The 16,417-nt window shown below is 41.7% G+C and overlaps 1 protein-coding gene across 3 annotated transcripts in view; it reads left to right on the top strand.

Annotated features, from left to right (window-relative positions):
* The first annotated feature begins 533 nt into the window (after positions 1–533).
* The window catches only part of GNG12 (G protein subunit gamma 12), a 71,938-nt gene continuing 56,054 nt past the window's right edge, over positions 534–16,417 (top strand). For 2 of the 3 annotated variants that reach the window (XM_075067712.1, XM_075067713.1), the window contains exon 1: positions 8,948–9,016. The gene's annotated coding sequence lies outside the window, so the exon portion shown is untranslated. Of the gene's footprint in view, positions 758–8,947; positions 9,017–16,417 lie in introns of those variants that run through there. The other variant, XM_032771921.2, reaches the window with a different exon arrangement.

Raw genomic sequence — 16,417 nt, 5'->3', positions numbered from 1 at the left:
AGGCAGGGGTCCTTCTGCGCTCCTGGTCGGCGGCGGCAATTCTGTGGCGGGGTGTGGTGGGGGGGTCCTTCCGCACTCCCGGTCTTCTGGGCACTTCAGCGGCGGGTTCCGGAACGAGTGAAGGACCCGCCGCAGAATTGTCGCTAAGAGCCGCAAAATGCCGCCCTCCTAAATCCTGGTGCCCAGTCGCCTAAATGGAAGCACAGGCCCTGGCTGTGTGGGGGCGTGGGCGTGTATGCCCTGGCAGGGGGGTACGAGGCTTTGGGGCGGGGGTGCAATATGAGGGCGGGAAGGGGATGGCACCACGGGGCGATATGAAGGAGTGAGAAAAGGGGCCGTGTGATGCCGGGGGCTATGACGCCGTGGTGGGTGGGCATTCCCCGGCACGGAGGCAGTGCGAGGCTGTGGTGGAGGGGCTGGCGGAGGGATCCCTGGTACTGGGGCGGTGCGAGAGCCGGGGGGCAGCGCAGCGTCACCTAGTGAAGCTCCCATCCGAGGGGACCAGCAGGCACCGCCCCGCCCCCTTGAGCGAAGGGCACAGAGAGGGCGTGCCCCTGCCTGGCTCGGGCGCCGGCAAACCCTGGGTCTTGTGGCGGGCGGGAGAGCTCCGGGCCCGGCCAGCGCCGCCGCCTCCCCCGCCCGGGGCCAGGCGGAGCCAGCAGCGGGAGGAGGAGCGGGTGAGAGGTCGGCCAGCTCCGGTCGCCCACAGAGGCTGAGTCCCGGCAGAGAGGGCGGCGGCGGCTCGCAGCGCCTGGCGGTGAGTGCGGCGGCCCACCAGGGGGGCAGGGAAAGGGCTCGGCTCGGGGCAGCCCCCCGCCCGCACACGCTGGGGCGGGAGTGGGAGGGAATCGCGGCTGACGGCGCCCAGCAGAGCAGTGGCCCGCGCTGTGCCCGTGCGGCCGCTCTCCGCTGTGGCCCTCCCCGGGCGTGTCTGGCTCGGCGGGTGTGGTGGGTGACTGAGACCCCCACCACTCCTCTGCTGAGGCTGGCCCTGTGGAAAGGTGACTCCTGAGACACCCAGCGTGGCTGGCATTGGGGGAGAGCCGAGGTGACTGCTGAGACACCCCTCCCACACCCACACACACGCGAGAGCGAGGGGTGATAGTCACATGCTCCTCCAGTGTGGTTAGTACAGGGCAAATGGTTACTGAACTGCTCTCCCTGCATGGAGTCTGCGCCTGCTTACTGGAGTGCCAGAGATGGACGTGCTGGCAGGGCACTGGGAGTGACTTGTTACAGGAACTTCCCAGCAGGTGTGGAAATAGCCCCTATCTTGGCTGGCTAGTCTAGTTTTCCACTTGCTGCTGACTTTTCAGCCAGTTCCTTCGATTTGAATCAACCCTGCTCAAACACCTTCTGCCCTATCTTTGTGATACTGCTACACTTATCAGGTAATGGTCCTTGTATCAGAGGGGGGTATCTGTGTTAGTCTGTATGCACAAAAACAACTAGAAGTCCAGTGGCACCTTAAGGTGCCTCCGAGCTCCTCGTTTTTGTAATAGTCCTTGATACTGTTACAGGTAGGAAAAGGAAATAATTGTTCCCATTGACAACCAAGATATGACAGGACTTAAAACTATGGTAGAACACATTGTCTAGGGATTGTCTGGTGATAGTTGCCACTTTATTATTGAATATTTACTATATTTTTCCCTAGGTGAATAGACTAGCAAAACTAGTCTTAAGAGAAATGTGGTAACAGAAATAAAGAAGGGAGTTAATTAACGTTTCCTATCATGTTTAGTGTTTGCCTGTTTGCTATGTTTGGCTTGTTTGCTGCTGAGAAGGAAACATGTAACTTGTTGAAAATTCCATCTGGTTCTAAACTCTATTATCTTACTTTTCATCCTTATTACCTCTTTATCCCCTATGCCCCGTGCTGCTTTTGAGGACAGAATGTTTACAGTCGCTAGTGTAATGACAGTTGTTTCAGAGGCTGGTGTACTGCCTATAGAGAATCTTTTAGCTGATGTCAAAAAGTGTATTTGTTTTAAGAAAAAGTTTGGCTCTACCTTTAAAGCGTACTAAACCTTCGAAATATTGCACATCATCTTATGCTTGTGGGTAGCAGTCTCTGGTGTTTCAGCTGCAGAAGTGAATGGATAAATCAGATAACGACAGATCTAAATCAGCAAACATTTTAATTAGCAAGTTTGTGGGGTTTTTTAACTTCGCCCACAAATTCATTAAAACAATTTTGCATTAAAGCCAACATATATTTAGACTGATTTTTATTTAATTTCAGTTAGTTACATATCCCTACTAAAACCCCCACTCATTTATTTAAAAAATACACTGAGTATGTAGCTATAAAAATTCTTATTAAACAAAAACATATTTGGAATAAGTGTCCTTGTCCATCCATTGTGATTAATTTTTATTCTGTATGTCTTTATAGTGTTTGTTAGTGTTCTGAGTGTGAGGCTGGGGTCAGAAACTGCTGCAATCTAATTCTGGCATTGACACTGTTTTGCTGTATGGCCATGAACAAATCACTTAAAGGTGTGTCTCATTTTCCACATCTGTAAAGTGGGAATCACAAAATTCCACAAAGGAAAGTTGTGCTGATTAAGGCCCCAGTCCTGCAACTATTTGTGTGGGCAGACAAGGACTTAATTGGGGCTCTATGCTGGTCCTGTAGTCTGTCTTCATGCAACAAGTTGCAGATTGGGTCTAATTAGTTCATTGAAGTAGAAATATGTTATATTAACATTATTAATCAAAATGTGCCTCACCAAAACTTGTGACTTGTCTTATGACTAAAATGAATGTATATATATTCTTAAACTGCAATATCATATGCCAGGCTAATATTTGTGATGTTTTTAATGAGATAAATTCTTTAACATCCATCTAGATGATGTTTGAATTGTATTTTTAGCATTATGTATAGAATAATATTTAAAGTGATTTATCACATTTTCCCCAATATTGCAATTAATTTAGAGCTAATCATAATAGGTTATTAGTTTGTATTTATGCTAATTGCAGATCAGCTTGAAAATCAAACACCATGAGTAAGTGATCAGTACGGTATAGTAGTAGTGTTTTGTGCTGGTCCATCACAAACTAAATAAGATTAAAGGATTAGTATACAGTTAATGACTTCTAAATCCCCTATTTCATCTCTTTCTCCCCCCTCTCTCCCCAATTGTATATATTAGAACAATTTGGGAGCTCTTTAATCAAGTGCTAAAGTGTCAGAATACGTTTCATGAATTGCTTTCCCTTAGAAATTAAGTAGTGCAATAAAGCAATCGTATCTGGACAATTATAAAGCTAATCAAGGTACATGCTTTTAGTAATGAAACACTTCAAAATTGTTTTGAGACTTCTAACTTCAACTCTTTTTAGATACATTTCTGTCTCAAAGTATACATACTTTAATTCTATTTTAATCTTTTAGCACAGATACTGAGTTATACAAACATACATTTTCAGCTGTTTGTTTCATTTTAAATATGTATAATTCAGATTTGTAATTATGTAGTAACTAATTCTGTGGGTACTAAAGGTCTGAATTCCTGGGCCCTGATCCTGCAAAAGCTCAGGACCTTGGAGCCTAACTCATAAACAATGTGTTTGTGGCTCAAAGAGTACAACCTGTGGAATATCTTGGGTGCTGGCTCCACAGCAGGCTTACATGTTCTTGGGATATTGGATCTGTCTTGGAAGATATTAAACAGCATAAGTCTTATACAAGGCAGTAGCTCAGTTGCTGTACAGGCAAAGCTCCCCAACTCCTGATGCTTGGTCTGTTGGTTAGGCCCTGCAGTGGAAGCAAACCAATAGGAATTATTCTAGCAGCCTGGTTCTAATGAACTGACCTACTCCATCTCATAATACAAGAACAAACACAGACTAAATGAAATTGACAAATTTTAAAATGAATAAAAAGTACTTTTTATGCAGTGTAAAATTAACTTGTGAAAGTTGCTGCCACAAAAATAAGCAAGTAACTTAGCAAGGTTCATAAAAGGATTAGAGCCATCTAGAAAGGAAATTAGTATCTGCATTTATAAAATAAAGGATAAAAATGACAATCAGCCCTTTTGCTTTAGTGTATAAAGGACCAGTGGCCTGAACCTTCTTAAACTGAAATCAATAATAAAATGTATTAATTTCCATGAGAGGAAGGAGCAGGGTCCGTCCTCAAATCCTGAGTTGGGCTGAGGACTTGCAATTCCCAGTGAAACCAAACCAGCAGGTGGTTTGGCGTCTCTCTGGATTTGGTCCAGTTTTATTACTGCTGGACTCGGGCATCTTTTTTCTGTCAGTGTGGTGATATTGCATGGACTAAACCTAATCTCTCTAAGGACTTGTCTACATATGAAAATTAATCCAGAATAATTTAGGAATTTAAAGTGGATTATCTATCCATGTGGGGACATGGTAACTCTATATGTGGATAACTTTATTCTAGAATAAATGAGAAATAGCTATACTGGAATAACTCCCCATGTAGAGAAGTCCTAGCCCAAGTTCATAATGGTATTTCAGATGGACCATAGGATAATTCTGTAATCGATGTGGCAATTCCTCTGTTCCTAACTATAAACCAGTATGTACATGTAACTGGATGTGTAAATGAGTGGGGGGGAGGGTTTGCTTGATAAGTGAACATTTTTCAGTGTCTGGCTTCCAAGGATTAATAAGAACGATCAGTGAGTTTAAAAGAGGATTAATGAAAATTACCGTGAGTGACTTTCAATAGTAGTAGTGTTTTGTGTGTGTATCTATATAACGATGAGGGATTAGGATTTATTTTTTTCCCCATAGAAGAGCAACTAAGTTAGTTGGAGGGGACAGTGTGAACAAATTGCTTTGTTTCATGATGACAGTTGGCAACAAAATGTCAAATTTAGGAGCCCATTTACAAACTTTGGGATATAAAATTCTCACTGGAAAAACAATGTAGAGGATATCAAGAAAGTGGTAAAGGGAGGCAATGCTTATAGACTGCTGTTATGGTCTGTCTTTCCATGTCTGCCTCTGCTTTCCTCTATAATAGGCAGATTTCCCCCCACCATTCTGGATGTACAGAAGATCCAGAATGCAGTGGAACCCTGTGCAGTCTGCAGCGCCTACCTGTTGCACTTACAGCTCTTTGGGGCTCTATGCTTTCTTGTGCAGGGGTAGGTTTTGAAGATGAGAGAGACAGGTGGACTCATAACTGTTTGGATCCACCTGTAAAACCTACTAATAGGGATGCTTCATCTTTGAGGCTGCTAAGTCTTGGCTGTGGAGCATTTTGACCCTGTGGAGGGACTACTGTTCCTGATCAGTGTGGACATGCCCAATTTGGCATGCACACTCATTGGCTGAGCAGTGCCATATGTACTGACTAAAAATGGCAAACTGTGAGAGGGGAAATGTTGCAGGTTCCTGTGCCTCTTCACTCCGTTGTTTACCGAAGACCTCACCTTTCACATCATTTTACTAAATCCAGTGTGCAACTAATATAATTGTTATGTGAATCACTGAATTTTCTTTGTGGATTAGCAGATTTCTCCATCTTGTTTTGTCTTCCAAATGTATAGTCACCACCAACCTGTACCTGTTGAGTGTCTTGCTGAATCAGTGGGGAACATTTCTTACAGTGGGGGTGCTGAAAGCCAGTGGTCCCCAAACTTTTTACTTTGCACCTCTCTTACCCCGTCCGTGCCCCCTCTCCCCAGAGCTGGGGCCAGGACTGGGCTGTGGCTCCAGGAGGGTGGGGGGATGTGGACGGGGTAAGGGGCCTGAGACTGGGACCACAGCTGCGGCTGGGGCCCTGCACAAAACCTTGGGGGTGCTGCAGCATCTCCCGCCTTAGTTCCCGTGCTTGTTGGCTGAAGTGGCCTCTTGCTGGGTTTAGTAATCTGTGAATGGTTTCATTATCCACATAAAAAGGGGGTATGGTAGGATCATCCACAATTACAATAGGAAAGGAAACACAGTGACAGTTATTGTTTGGTGGGAATAGAGTCTCTCTAGATCTGCTATTGAAAAGTCCAGTCTCCAGAGTTCTTGAAAATTGTAAAGTGACCTAACATTTCAGTGTATATGTGCACAGCTGCTCATTTCACATGATATGCACATATGACCTAAGTAATTACTTTTTCACCATCATGATAATTATTTGTATTATAGTAGTGTCTAGGATCCCCAGTTGAAATCAGTGCTCCATGGTGCTAGGTGCTGTACGTACACCTAATAAGAGATTGACCCTGCCCTGAAGAGATTGCATTTAGAGCTGGGTGAACATTTTTGGCAAATGGTAAATTTACTAAAAACCACAGTTTCAGGGAATAAAAAATTGAGGATTTTTTTTTTAAAAAAAAAGTCAAATTGACAGGTTGGTTGGTTTGTTTTACGTTGAGTTAAATTGACCTGAATGATTTCTCCCTTCCTTCCCTCACTCATTTTGGCAAGGGGAGGAAATGAAAACAAATCAGCTTCGTTTGGAAACTAACAGCATTTTTTTGGATTTTTCAGTTCAGCCATTGAACCAAAAATTGATTATTTAGTCTGCTCTAATCATGTTCTAATGTAATGGATATTTGCTTAGGCTATGTCTACACTACACAGCTTTTAGTGACATGTCTGTGTCACGACAGCCGTGCTGCTAAAAGTTGTGCGGTGTAGCCACTGTTCATTGGCAGGAGAGAGCTCGCCTGCTGATTTAAAAAAACTTCCACCCCAATAAGCCGTTTGTGTTTTTGGCAGGAGAGTGCTCCTGCTGACAATGCACTGTTCCCATTGGCACTTGTTGCAGCAAAACTTATGTCTTTTTTTGGGATGAGGGGATGGCATTTTAACCCTCTGAAAGACAAGTTTTGTTGTTCAATTGCCAATGTAGACATAGCCTTAGTAGCATTACATTAATAGGTGGTGATATTGTGTCCCATGGACACACCACCACATATTGCTGCATGTTCCTGGCAGGAATAATAAGTTTAGAAAGGGGGCTGTGGAGGGCTGCTGGTAGTCAGAACACAATTGTGATACTTTGGTACTGTATACTAGTATGAGGCGTATGTGTAGGTCAATAATTTTGTCCCTGCTATTTAGACATCAGCTGGGCTGCTGTGCAATAGAAAGCAAATTTGTTCTGTTTACACCATCTTTCTGTCCATCCCTTTTCCATATTTTTTAAAACTTGGAGTACAAACATTTCACTTTGACATGATTTAGTTTCAGTTTTAGTCATAAACTTGTTCTTAGCATTATTTTTTCACTCTGCTTAATGTACAACTGTTCTGTCATACAACATCTGGTAACAGCTGACAGTTAAAGTGAAGGGTGAGATCCTTGGATGTTTGGAGAATGTAAAACTGAATTTTATCTTGGTGGGTAATGTATATAGAAAACCCATTCTTTCATATGGGCTGGTATTTAAACATTGACTTTACAGATGCAGAGACTGGTATTTTCAGTTCCTTGCTGAATCAGCCTCTTGCTGTTTGTGACCCACCCTTGTTAAATAGGGAGTTGTAACATGTTAAATGAAGTCCTGCTGGATCTTGCATTCTTAATAGATAGTTATCTGCGAATGCTCATGCAGGTAGGTGTTCTTAGGAAAACAATGTCTGGAACAACTTTTCTCACGAGTGGAGATTGGGCAGTTTGTATTGAGGCTCAAAAGCAATTGTACATTTCATTTAACTATTTGAGATTAAATAGTATAACTCACCTTTGCTATTTTGCAAAGGTGAGTTATACTATTTGCAAAGGTGAGTTATACTATTCCTAGTGTTGATATAGGATTAACTACAAACAATAAACCTTAATTAGCCTTTCACTGCTAGAGACTTGGGGGAAGGGGGCACAATTATTATGGTTCTAGAGGAATTGGTTTCCTCCAAGCCAGATTCTGATACCTTCACTCCTGCTGAGTAGCACCTTGCTCTGCAAGTAGTCTGGTTGAATTGAACTGCTTGCAGAGTAAATTACTACTCAACATAAGTGAGGGTGTCAGAATCAGGCGTGAATGAGGAAAAACTAAAAAGGCAAGTGTTTGAAGGATGTCAATACGAAGGAGGGAGAAGACTTGTTTATCATTCAAGGGGCTATAATTGAAGTAATTGGGTATCATTTGGAAAATGCAGGCTGAATATCAGGTGGAATTTTATGACCAGGAGACTTGTTGCTATGTAGAATAGTCATCCAGTGGAAGTGGTAGAAAGCCCTCTTTACAATTAAATTGAACAAAACCAGAAGAAAATGTACTATGCAATGCATAAGTGTTCTTGTGTGGAAGTATCAGTTATATCATCTAGTCTTACTCAATTACTCTTCCTAATTTGATCCAGGTTGACATTCATCTTTGTGCTTTAATAAAATGGTGGGAGCTAATTGCTTATAAATGAACACTAGTCCACTTCCACCATCCTGCATCAATTGCATCTGAGAAGCCAAAACTGCTTTTCTGGTAGGGTGTGTCATTTTATGAGTATTTTTGTGTGTGGTTAAGGCACAGAACTGTGCACCTCTTTGCATCTCAGTTTCCTCTCCTGCACATGAGACCTCCCTAACTCAAAGGAGTGTAGTGCAGCTTGGTTCACTGATACTCATAGTGCTTTGAGTTCCTGGGTGGAAGTCTCTCTCAAAGTGTAAAGAGTATCCTCTCTATTTCTTCCTGGAGGTAAGTTTTTTTGTTTGTTTGTATGTTTTTTGTTTTCTTTTTTTAAAGGAACATTGTCAATATCTATAGACATAAATATATAGTAATTTAAAAACATTCACTCCCATCAGAACCTCCTGATGTCTTACATGTAATTATGTTTCTTTTAAAAGGTATAAAAATGCTCTGGGTCCACAGCAGCCAGTACAGTCCCCATGTTTTGCTGTGCCCAGTGTTCCGTGCATGAAATAATATAAGACTTGTATGTTATCTTTCATCAAAAGATCTCAGCATGCACTAAATTGTATAGCGTGTGTAAGTTTTATTTTGTCCGATTTAAAGGTGGAGAAGCTGAGAGATGGAGAAGTTTTCATTTGGCTACCAGGTCACCCAGTGAGTTGCAGAGCCAAGGTTAGAATCCAAAATTACTCCGTTCTTTGCCAAAACAGGCAATGCTCCCTTCCTACACGGCACACCACTGCTACGTATTTAGATTTAAAGGACTGGATCATCTTAAAGTGTTGGTTGGCCTGCAACATCTAGATAAATAGGAGCTGGGTGGGAGGTGAGCAATGGTGCAGGGATTGGTTTCCGAAGTACTGTGTACTGTAGCTAATAGCTGAGTCTGGGGAGAGAAGGTGACTTGTTGGATAGTTGGTAGGCACTGGTTGAAGAGAAAACACTGCAAGCCATATCCTGTGAACAAGTTAAATGGAGGTACTATTACTTGGCAGTTAATATTTACAGGATCTTATGCTAATGTGGAACAAACTTATATATTTATTTCACGTTCATGACCTCTTACCTTGCAATCCTAGGCAGGAGACCATCAATTGAATTAGATGTTAGAAATTTTCTTTTTTCTTTTTTGTCAAATGTCTATTTGTTTTTTAAATTGTTTGTACGTAGCAGACAGGAATCCAGTCATTTAAATCAATTGTAACATTTTTATTTAAAAATTAAATGCACTGTAGGAAGTCTCCAGAAATGTTTTCCGTAAACTGCCTATCCCTAATAGGATATGTTTAGATTTCAGTTCTGTGTAGTTACATTTTCATGCTTAAATTTTCTTAACAGTTGGTTGAATATACAGTTACACACTATTTGAACTGTCTGTGTTTATGAATTTAAATCCTTGAAACTGGCTCATTGCTTTAAGTCGTTAATCATTTCAATAAGTAATGAAGCTTTTCAGGAAGAAAATTTCCGTTCTATATTTTTTAAGTCAAGTTTACATAAACAGGAATTCACAATTTATTAGACTTCTGTGTCTCAGTGGAATAAATGAAATTCTATTGCAGAGCAGTCCATATCAGCTTAAATTGAAAGAATAAGCATTTGTGGAAGATGCTCTTTTGCAATAATACTGTGTATCTTTTTAGGATGTTTGCAAAGAAACTTTAGCTGTAGTAAGTGTGGCAGGTATTTACCCTGATATATGCTATCAGTTAGTATGTCTCTTAACTTCTCAAACATAACTTTAAGGGAGCAGGAGTTTAGTTAGAGAATTTTGCATAACGCAAAATGGAAGTATTACACTTGTCAAATATTTATTTGCTCTATTGTTTTTTCACATTTGATTAATATGGATCTATGTAAAAGTAGATGGAAATGTTGACCATATTATTTCATCTGAAATGTATAGTAAGTCTAGAAAAGATATGGAGATTCATCTGTGGCTGTCAAATTCATTTCTGCTTTGGGTTATTAATACACAACAGAAATAATGGTGCAATCTTTACTCAAGTTAATAAGCCTTTCATGAGAAGTCCTCTTGGCCACACTTGGTGCAGAAGAGTAAATATTTTGTGTTGCATTGCAGCTGCTTTGTTTTCCTTTTTCTTTCAAGAGAAAGGAAGACTACAGAGGGATCTGCCCAAAGCGGCATATGCTGTGTTAATAGCATAAGCCTGCTGAGCTGGATTTACATAGTTAATAGTCCATTATTAGTCATTTTTTTTTCTTTTGAGTTTACAGAGGCATAGTTAAAATAGACGATTGTGGCAGTAGTTTAGCATAACTTGGAAAAGTCTGGATGCACAGTTTTTGAAGAATCTTTGACTTGTCTTTCACAAAATAACTCTGCTTTCATATTTAAAGTATTGCACTTGTATAAACTTGCAAAAATAATTGAATGGGTTTTAGTAAATATATAATTTTAAAACAAATATTAGGGCTGTCAAACAATTAAAAAGATTAATCGCGATTAAGTGTGCAATGAAAAAGATTAAGTGTACAATGTTAAACAATAATGGAATGTCATTTATTTAAATATTTTGAGTGTTTTCTACATTTTCAAGTATATTGATTTCAATTACAACACAGAATACAAAGTATATAATACTAATTTTATATTTTTTTATTACAAATATTTGCACTGTAAAAAATAAGGTAGTATTTTTCAATTTACCTCATTTTTGTTTATCATTTTTACTGTGTAAATATCTGTAATAAAAATATGAAGTGAGCATAGTATACTTTGTATTCTGTTGTAATAGAAATCAATATATTTGAAAATGTAGAAAAACAACCAAAAACATTTAATAAATTGATATTCTATTGTTTAACAGTGCGATTAATCATGATTAATTTTTAATCAGATTTTTTGAGTTAATCACGAGTTAACTGCGATTGACAGCCCTAATAAATACATAGACATGAGTTCGTATGTGTAAACTTACCTCATATGTATGTATATGAATTCTTGTTATAAAATTTCACACATACGACAACAGTTCAATAATTTGCATTAATGATTGGGGAGACCATTGAAAATCCCTGGATTTTATGAATAAGGAAAGGAACAAATGATATAAAGGAAGGCTAATACTAAAGACACAATGTGCTTTAGTTCATTTATTTTGACAATTATAGTTATTTATAAAACTTTAAGGTACATCTACACAGAAAAATAAATACAACACTGCAGCAAGTGTCAGAGCCCTAGCATGAATATATACACAGCTATTTTTAGCCCTGTGACCCTGAGTCGGTTGACTCGAACTCTGAGGATAGTTCTGACCGCAGCTAAACACCTGCGGCTGGCCTGTGCCAGCTGGTTCACGCTCCTGAGGCTTGGGCTCAGGGGCTGTTTAATTGTGGTGTAGATGTTCAGGCTTGGGCTTCCAAGCTTTGCAAGGTCCTAGAGCCCAGCCTGAGCCAGAATATCTACATCACAATTAAACAGCATTTTAGCCTGAGCCCCGTGCACCTAAGTCAGCTGGAATAGGCCAGACACAGGTTTTTAATTGCAGTGTAGACATATCCTGAGACTTGACACCATAGGTGTTTTGCAGCATAGACGTATCTCTAACTTACCATTTTAAAATGGTAGTGCAGTATAGTTCTTAAAGATGGTAAAGATTTAGCAAAATAAGAATTCACTTAACCTCTTTATTATAGAGCTTGAAAATTTAACCTTCAAGCTAGTAGATATTAGGTAAGTCTAGCCAGGGTGAAAAATACTGATGCTGCTATACACCCTCCAACTAATATATCAGTCAACTCTCTATTTAAAACATTTTAAAAAAACCCTACTTGCTCTCTCCCTCTTGCTTTTGTTACACCTGCTTTCCTTTCCTGTCTTGATGGCACTTTTTTTCTTTAAGTTGGTTTCTTCCTTAAGCTTGTCTTCACTAAAATATTTGGTTGTACCAGGATACAACCTTTAGGTGCCTAGGCACGATTTTGCTGTCAGTGTAGATGAGGACAAGTAGTGTTTAACACTTGACTCACAATCAAATGACAATTTAAGCATTGTTTGCCCTCATTGTTAATGAATGCAAAATAAAGTTTACCATTGCATTGTTGCCTGCTCTATTGACTTTATCTGAGTCTTGTAATATTTAGTGTTTTTCTTAAAGCTACAGCTGCTTGAACTAAGGGTATGTCTACTCTGGCAGAGTTACATTGCTGGAAGATACAGTGCTGCTTAGAGAGCGCTAAAGGGGAAACTGCTGTTGTGTGTTCACACTGTCAGCTGCCTGCGCAATAGCATGTTCTCACTTGCAGTGGTATTCAGAGCAGTGCACTCTGGGCAGCTGTCCTGCATAGCATCTCTTTCTCTTCTGCTGCTAAGAGTTGTGGGAAGGTGGAAGGAGTAGCGGGGCATCCTTGGTCCTGTCCCAGGACCCCATGATGCATTGCATCACATCCCAGCAATCCCTGTGCTTTTGTCTGCATGTTGCACCGTCTTTCAACGGCTTGTGTACTGTGTGCTTTGCCTCTTCGGTCTGCAAGAATGGATCCGACTGTGGTGTTACGGTCTATATGGTTTTATAAAAATTATGCTAATGAATGAATACAATGTAACTGGAATATGCTTCATGTGAAAGGTCTCTTGTAAGGTATCGTTACAAAGCTCATAATCTACTGAATGTGATCATCCTATTTGTATAAATCTACCACTCTTGTATCTGAAACTAGAAATCTGAAATGTAACTGTGTGGGCCTATTGTAATTATCCAAAGTGTGGGCCCTTAATGTTGGTTTGGAATCTTGATGACTCCCATCAACCAGGACAATTGTCTGCAGATGTGTGTTTTACCTGTAAGTCTTCCTGTATGCATGTGTGCTGGCAAGTGGGCAATGAAGTCTTGCAGAGACGTGATCATGTCACCTGAACTGGAATCCATCTTTAACCTGGTGTCTTTCCATTGAGAAGGAGGAGGTGGGAACCCAGAGAGGGACAAAGGATTCCCGCCTTATGCAAAAGATATATAAAGGGGTGGAACAGAACAAAGGAGGGAGGAGCCATCATGAAGAATCCCCTAGCTACCACCAGAGCTGGAACAAGAGCTGTACCAAGGGAAAGAATGTGCCCAGGCCTGGAAGGTGTTCCAGTCTGAGGAAGAAACTTACTGAAGCATCTCTGAGGGTGAGATGATCTATATTCAGTTTGATTAGACATAGATTTGCACATTTTATTTTATTTTGCTTGGTGACTTACTTTGTTCTGTCTGTTACTACTTGAAACCACTTAAATCCTACTTTCTGTATTTAATAAAACCACTTTTTATGTATTAATTCAGTGTATGTATTAATACCTGGGGAGCAAACAACTGTGCATATCTCTCTACAAGTGTTACAGAAGGTGAACAATTTATGAGTTTACCCTGTATAAGCTTTATACAGGATAACAGGGATTTATTTGGGTTTAGACCCCATTGGGAATTGGGCATCTGAGTGTTAAAGACAGGAACACTTCTGTTAGCTGCTTTCAGGTAAACCTGCAGCTTTGGGGCAAGTAATTCAGACCCTGGGTCTGTGTCGGAGCAGAAGGGAGTGTTTGGCTCAGCAAGACAGGGTGCTGGAGTCCAAAGCTAGCAGGGAAGGCAGGGGTAGAAGTAGTCTTGACACATCAGGTGACAGCTCCCAAGAGAGTTTCTGTGATTCAACCCATCACACCCACACTCTTGATCAATATGCTGCTCGCTCTCATTAACGCATCATGAGTTGTAGTCGAGTTATTCCTTAAACTACAAAGGCAAGAGGAGTTTGACATTGATCTCGCCACATGTAGTAGCTATGACACGAGATTGCTGGTGGCATTCACAGAGAAGCTGACCACAGTGGAACACCGCTTTTGAGCTCGGGAAACAAGCACTGAGAGGTGGGATCACATCGTTATGCACATCTGGGATGATGAGCAGTGGCTGCAGAACTTTCGGATGAGGAAAGCCACATTCATGGGACTGTGTGATGAGCTTGCTATAGCTCTGTGGCACAAGGACACAAAAATGAGAGCTGCTCTGCCATTGGAGAAACATGTGAAGATTTCACTGTAGAAGCTGGCTACTCCAGACTGCTTTCAATTGGTTGCTAACCAGTTCAGAGTGGGAAAGTCGACCAGTGGACTCGTGTTGATGGAAATGTGCAGGGCCATTAATCACATCCTGTTCTGAAAGATTGACTCTGGGCAACGTGTGACATCATGGATGCCTTTGCACAAATGAGCTTCCTTAACTGCAGAGAGGTGATAGCGCACACAATCCAATTCTGACACCAGACCACCTAGCCACAGAGTACATTAATCGGAAGGGGTATTTCTCTATGGTTCTGCAGGCGCTTGTGGATCACCGCGAGTGTTTCATGGACATTAATGCAGGCTAATCTGGAGAGGTGTGTAACGCACACATCTTTTGGAACACTGACCAGTTCAGGAAGCTTCAAGCAGGGACTTTCTTCCTGGACCAAAAGATCACCATAGGGGAAGTCAAAATGCCCATTGTGATCCTGGGAGACCCCGCCTACCACTTAATGCCATGGCTTATGAGGCCAGGCACAGGGAACCTTGACAGTGGCAAGGAGAGGTTCAGTAACAGACTGAGCAAGTGCAGAATGAATGAGTGTGCTTTTGGACATTTAAAGGCCCGCTGGTGCTGTCTATGACGATACTCTTATGCTTATAGCTGTGTGCTGTATGCTTCATAATATTTGTGAACGGAAGGGTGAAAGCTTCACTCAGGGCTGGACTGCAGAAGCTCAGTGCCTGGAGCCTGAATTTGAACAGCCAGAGACCAGGGCTACTGGAGGGATTCCGTGAGGTAGCAATTTTAAGCTGAAAGCCGCTAATAGTTGTTGCTGTGATTGGTGCAGACAACGAACTATGAAGGTTTAAGAAAATTACCTGTTGCTTTGCAGGGCTCTTTTTGCTTTCAGTTAATGGAATAAAGAATTGTTTTGGTTGGAAAACTATTTTATTTTAAAAACAACAACCTGAGGGGGGGGAGAGAGACACACACAAACACATCAGCACTGTGGATGATATCATGTGGGAGGGAGGGTCCCAGCAGGAGGTGAGGTCCTGGGACAGTTAAAGATTTGTGTATGTCCAGGGATCATATGCAACCTTGTTCTTTGGAGTTCAGTGTGGCAGGTACTATACTTCAGCAGGGCCAAACTGTAGAAGGACGGGTGTTCAATGTAGTGGATAGTGGGAGTTAGGCAGTACCTTGGCTCAAAGGCCACCTCAACCACATCTCGGGGGCTAGACTGGATTGCTTTTATGCTGTAAAGTCCAGTATGATTGTTTCAGTTCTGCTTGTCTCCCACTCTCTTGGCTGACCATCACTATGTCTCTGTCAGTGTTTCTCTTCCCATCCTGCTTGTGCTTCCCACTGGTGTTTTTTATCACCAAATTGTTTCAGGACCTGAATTTTCACCCAGGCGTTAGCTGTGTTTTGGGAGCATTGGTGGCAGCAGCAGAAGTCCTTATAGGAGTCCTTGAGACAGTGGCAGGACATGAGAGGTCCAAATCCAATTGTTTTGCCAATACTACACCCAGGCAGCTGTAAGGGCCTTGTGTCATGCTGCATGCCCTGGAATGGGACATCGTGGATCTTCATGGCAGCCTTGATGTTGGGAACCTGAAATCCAAAATACGAGCCTCCAGAGCTCTTGCTGGAGAACACTGCAGGGAGCTCTGGTTTGGGCCCATTTCCCTCAGCTGCATGTCATGAGAAATTTCTTTGGTTTGTAGAGGAACATTGCAGACTGTCAGCAGGGTCACTGTCTCCAGCTGCTCAGGGCATGTCTGACATCTGATTCTGTGGAAACCCAGAAAGCATCTGTATCCTTCTGTGGTGCTTTGTACTCACTTGAGTCTTGTGACCATGCTGGCAATGGTGGAGCTGCACCACTGGTAGCCCTGTCTTGCTAGTGAGGAACAACAATGTCTGGAGCCCTTCTGTCCTTGCAGGAGCTCCTGTTGTGGTCCAGCAGCTCTCTACAGGCAAAGCCTCAGGAATAGATGGGCTGTTGTCTACATTTTATAAATATTTCTAGGATCTTATTGGTCCTGATATTTTCCTG

This window comes from Chelonoidis abingdonii, chromosome 7 (assembly GCF_003597395.2).
Source record: "Chelonoidis abingdonii isolate Lonesome George chromosome 7, CheloAbing_2.0, whole genome shotgun sequence".
NCBI lineage: Eukaryota > Metazoa > Chordata > Testudines > Testudinidae > Chelonoidis > Chelonoidis abingdonii.
The sequence above is the reverse complement of the archived record's forward strand: the minus strand, read 5'-3'. Positions and strand labels throughout refer to the sequence as shown.